The sequence below is a fragment of the Daphnia magna genome, linkage group LG8 (genome assembly GCF_020631705.1).
Source record: "Daphnia magna isolate NIES linkage group LG8, ASM2063170v1.1, whole genome shotgun sequence".
Classification (NCBI taxonomy): domain Eukaryota; kingdom Metazoa; phylum Arthropoda; class Branchiopoda; order Diplostraca; family Daphniidae; genus Daphnia; species Daphnia magna.
The window spans coordinates 8004468-8010467 of NC_059189.1; positions in this window are offsets into that span (position 1 = coordinate 8004468).

Sequence of the window (6000 nt, forward strand, 5' to 3'; positions counted from 1 at the left end):
ATAATCCGCGGAATGCAGAATGCTGCCCCATGGAGAAACTGCGGACTGCTATCAAAAATTTTTAGCCAGTCCGGAGGTGAAAGTCCGCAGTTTCTCCAGTCCGCAGTCCGCGTCCGCATTTTATCCTGGCTCACTCGTCGCAGCTCTATCTAAGGAGAAATGACGTCCTACATCGCGCCATGGGACCCCTGAAACAGAGCTCGGCGTAAATCGCCCCTCCCAAAGGTGGAGCTTCAAACGAAATGACGACTTTAACGTGGGCTCTTATGGAAGAACCCGAGTTTTCAGTTTTTTTAGCAAAAACTGGTTAAGTTTACAGTCTGAGAAAAAAACGATTAATGTTCAGGAAACGGTGCATTTTTTTACACCTTTTGCGGCTCTGTTCTGCTTTTCTAACTATTTTTTAATAATAAATGAAATTTAACCACAAGGCTCACTTTTATTTTTTGTTATTAGTGCAGCCCCCGCAAAGCACGTTTACAGATTTGTTTGTTTTTACACACTACTCCGTGGACTGTGGAAGGTTGATTGTTTTTAGGCAAATTGTTTAAAATTGTTTTTTAGGCAAACTAAAAAATGAGTATGGGTTGGATTTACTGTTTACATGAGGGCACCCACGACAACAGCAGTGCCCATTTTTTTACACTCCACTTAGAAATGAGGTATATCAAGTGATTTTAAATTTATGTCCTAGTTCGTACTGAATACAGACATGGAGCTTCCCACGGAGTAGTGTGCAAAAACAAACAAATCCGTAAACGTGCTTTGCAGGGGCTGCACTAATTTAAAAAAAAGTGCGCCTTGTGGTTAAATTTCATTTATTATTTTAAAATAGTTAGAAATGAAGAAAAGAGCCGCAAAAGATAACAAAAAATGCACCGTTTTGGAATTTTTAAATTTTTTTTCCCCAGAAGTCAACCAAGTTTTGCTAAAAACACTGAAAACTCGGGTTCTTCCATAAGAGCCCACGTTAAAGTCGTCATTTCGTTTGAAGCTCCACCTTTGGGAGGGACGACTTACGCCGAGCTCTGTTTCAGTACACTACTGTACCGTCATTTCTCCTTAGATAGAGCTGCGACGAGCAGCTGTTCATATTTCGTGATTTTACTAGGGTAAATCAGGGTGTTACTAAACTATGGACTTGGACATCCATAATGGACTTCTAAAATATGGACTTCGGCTACTAATTGTCCATATTTAAGACCTCTGTCATACTAAAATGTGGACTTCGTGGGAAAAATATGGACTTCAAGAAATTAAATAAAGAGAGCGTCACGGAGGGGAGGTAGAATGCCGTTTTGGAAGGGGGAGTAATAATCTATCTCTATTCACCGCAAATGAAATATAATAATTTATTTTTGCTATTTATACATGAATGGCGGTATGTAAATACGTATGGATAAAGAACTCATGCAATAAAAGTTGATTCTTAAACACTGCATTCTCTAGGGGAGACCGTTCCCATATTGGACACTGTCCCATGTTAGACAGTGTCTTAAAAAATAGATGAACTCGCAATAAAATTTTTTTTCTTATTAAATTGTGATTTTATTTACTTTCCGCACATGGTGCAGAAATTTGAAACACCTTTTTCAATTACATTTCTGGTAGTGAATGAAATAAGAATCTGTGCAAAAAATTCGCAATTTTTTTTCTCTTATTGCTACATTTATTCATATTTCTTACTATACTATTTACGTTTAGTTATTTTAAGAAACTAGCTGACTTATTCAAGGATGTAGTATGAAAAGAAAAAAAAAATATTCCTTCTAGTTTGTTAGATATAACAATTTTCCCAAATCTCTTTCTTTGGGGTCATATTGTACAAAAACCTTGAGGTAAGATTAGATAATTAGTGGGAGTGTTTTGGGAGAGGCCAAATCAACGCGCTGAAAGACTAACACATAGTTTTGCTATAAATTGTTGAATTTTTTTACAATTAAATTTAGTAGGTAAAAAGGTTTTCCCTTTCTGGGCCATTTATTTGAGCATCACAACATTCAAAACCTATATAAGTTAATTTAATTAAATTAACTGATACAAATTCTGGTTAACCAGTTATCGATATTACTTAGCTCCACCTCCCCCTATACTTCATTTATCAAAATCTTCTATCATAAGAAAACTTTTTTCCTTACGATTTTTTCTTAAATTAATCTTACCTAAATTGTTCATTACATTAAGAGCTATGATTGACATTTTTTCTGAAATTTAAGAACCAACCCTTGGCCAGTAGAACAATCTAATCCGTGTTCCCAAATAGATTTGGGAATTGAATAGGGACACTCACTATTTAACAATTTTAGCTTATCTAACTAACGAGTTTTCGCATAACTTAAGAGTTTCATTTGCAAAGTCGGAACACTACATAGTTTTACACTAACACAAAAAACAAAACGATGAATAAAGTGAAATGAAACACTAACTTTTTCAGCGAAACTTTTTAATTTATTCATATTTCGCACAATAACAAAATACAGTCATAGCAGACAGAATCGGCCATCGAATGCTGCGTTGCGTGATTAAATCAAATGCGAAAAAAGATGTCGAACAGGGGAACAGCCCTTTACTGAGAATGAACTCATAATGAGATATTAATTATTTTCTATCAGCAAATATGGAAAGAGGGCGGGACGTCGGTGCCATCTAGGAGCCAAAAATCCTAGCTTATTGTTTTTTCATGAAAATAGCCCACCCGACTCGTTTTAATACGGCGAGATAGGGAAGGAATCCCGTCCTTAAGTTTTAATAGAGTGGTTCGAGGTTGCCATCTTGGATAGTTATTTCTCCCAGTTTGGTGCAACCTCAAACAAAAAAGCATTGGCAACTTTAGTATTTTTGGTGGGAAACTAATGAAAGTGAACCATTTTTGTAATGGGTGTAGTTTACAATGCCAAGTTAGTTACAATAATGATTACTTACATTACAATAATGCCAAGTTAGTTTACAACGAGCAAATTGCAAGAGAGTCATTTCTGAAGAAGCTTAGTGATGAAGGACACTATTCACCGTTTAAATATTCCGATTGTGGTTTCGTCATTTCAAAAGGAATATTCTTTTATTGGTGCAACTCAATACTGAAATTACAATTATTTAACGCACTGGCCACTTTCACTATTTTATCTACGAAACATATTTCATCCTCGTCCGTGAAAAACATTTAATGATGTAACGGTCCACTCAAAATTGAAAAACGTTGTTTTAATGTGCCAATCACCCTTTCCACATGAATTCTTACTTTAGAGAGTGTGCGAGACTCTCTAATTAAATTTCAAAGCAATCAATAATTGAGATGCAGCGCTCAAAATGTTCACGAAAAATCATCGGAAGTGTAGCTTTTACTTCTCGTTCCCCCGGCCAAAATAGATATGTTGGTACGAATACTTGATACATGCCTGTGACCCAAATGTGCATATATTTAGAGACGGTAGACTTTCCTATGTTAAATCGATGTCCAAGAACTTCAAGCCTGAGATTTAAACGTAATTTTACTAGGGTTAGGACAAACTTTTGGAAATGCGTAAGGAATTCTAGTGGATGTGGTTTCGGAGCAGATTTTTCGATGAAGTCAAATAAGATCGATGCCAGTGTAAAATTTGCAACGCTTATCATTATTAATAATGAATTTACTTATGTCAATCTGTAAACTGACAGTTGGCTGGCACTATTTATCTAAAATTGCCAATGCTTTTTTTTTGAGGTTGCACCAAACTGGGAGAAATAACTATCCGACAATTTTCGGCTTTCCACGTAGACTTGAAAATCGGGTAAAACAAAGAAGGAATTCTTCGAGACTGAGACCATCGGAGACTTCTAGGTGAACGGCTCTCGTTTGAGAATTGTAAACAAACACACCCAGCGTTTTTCGTGTCTACATCCTCTTCCACCGACTCGTACCGTTAGAGGGCCGAAGTAATCGATTCCCGTATATGCGAAAGGTGGAAGATAGGGAGTAAGCCTGTGAACTGGTAACGATGCCATGAGTGGCGGAATGGGATTCGATGATCTCCGCTTGCAAGGCCACTAGGTGTTGACAGCCGATTTGATGACGTTACGTCCAGAGATTATCCAGTAACGTGTACGTAAATCCACCAGCAATCTTTCAGATTTAACGTGGAGATTCCGCGTGTGATGATCCCATACAATCCGCTGCGTCATGAGTTGATCGGCTGGAAGCATGATGGGATGCTTTGTGGAATAATCAACTGGAGCATGAAGTATACGTCCGCCTACACGTAGCTGTCCTGTTTCATCCAGGAAAGGGCTGAACATGCGTAGTTTCGACTTCAAAGGCAAATCCAAGCTCTTTCTCAAGGCGTAGATTTCTTCCGCAAATGCCAGTTCTTGGGTACGTTTGACACAGAGTGTGAGGTCCGTAAACATTTCTTCGGCCGTCAACTCTCCCACGGTTGGCTTGTAAATTCCCATCTTAGCTCTGGCGTTGGTCGCGAACCTTCTGCACCAAGCGATAACACTTTGGATCTTCAGTAAGCTGGAATACCTTCTTACACAGTCATCAATCGGGTGATTTTCGTCCTCCGTTTTGACTGTGAAGACTCGAATTACGTTAACTTCACTTTCCTCCGGCTCTGCGATCTCTTCCCAAATATCCCACTCCGACGGATCGAGTTTCAGGAACGATGGACCTTCGTGGAATTTCACCAACTCGTCGACGTTTTTCGGGTCGATGCCACGACAACACAGGTCCGCTGGATTGTTAATTCCTGAAACGTGACGCCATTGTCTTCGATTCGTGTTCTGGAGGATCTTGTCAATCCGATTGTTCACGAAGGTTTCAAATCGGCAAGTGCGAGAATGGATACAACGTAAGGCGGTTTGAAAATCAGTGTGGAAGGTAACTTCACGTAAGTCGATTTCGAGCTCCCGACAGATTACTAGGGCGATATTTAAGCCTTCTACAGCAGCCTGCAACTCTAATCTTGGGATCGTGAGTCCTTTTACTGATGTTACGTGAGTTTTAGCCATGACGAAGGATACGTTGATCGACTGGTCCTCGAAGATGAAACAGAAATACGCCACAGCTCCAAATCCTTTTGTGCTTGCATCCATGAATACATGCAGGTGCTGCTGCGTCCAACGTCCACGTTGATGCCGAAAAACATCTTGGTACCGTTAACAACTCCAGGTTATCCAGATACTCTTACCAGTAGTGTAATCGTTGGCCTAATTCTTCGGGGATAGGGTCGTCCGAGCCGATCCTTTTCTCGTACGTCCATATATCTTGTAGAAGTGACTTCATTAAGAAAACAACAGGGGCGACGAGTCCCAACGGGTCGTAGACACTGGATATAATACTAAGAAAGTTCCTTTTGGTGAGGACGTCATGGCTGGGCTGCTTCCGTATCTTGAACGTCAGCATATCCGTTTCCCCGTTCCACATTACTCCAAGTGTTCGCTCGATGGGTAGCTTTTCCAAATCAAGGTCCAGTGTTGGTGAGGCCAGACCGAACTCACGTAGAGCCGATATCACCTTCTTTGATGAGGACGTCCACTTTGTTAGGTTGAAACCGCCAAGTTGTAAGAGTTTCTTCATTTGGCGGGCCCGTTTTACTGCCCCGTCTTCGGAATCGAAGGAGTCGAGGTAGTTGTCAACGTAAAAGTTTCTTCGAACGCTACCTGCTGTCTCTGGGTACTGGTCGCGATGATTTTCGGCAGTCCGGTTGAGGGCGAAGATACAGGTCGTTGGGGAAGATATTGATCTTAAGACGTGGACTGTCATTTGGTACGTTAACGGTGCTTGATTACTGCCAGGCGTCCGGTAGACAAAACGATAGGCTGCCTGATTTTCTACTGGGACCTTCACCTGGTGAAACATCTTCTCGATATCTGCGCCAACTTGTACCAGGTTCCTTCGGAAACGTAGTAGGACACCGAGCAAACTAACGAGAAAATTAGGTCCGCGTAACAGGTTTGGTTGATAGACGTTCCTCCATACTCGGCGGCTCCGTCGAATACAACTCGAACTTTGGTCGTAGAGCT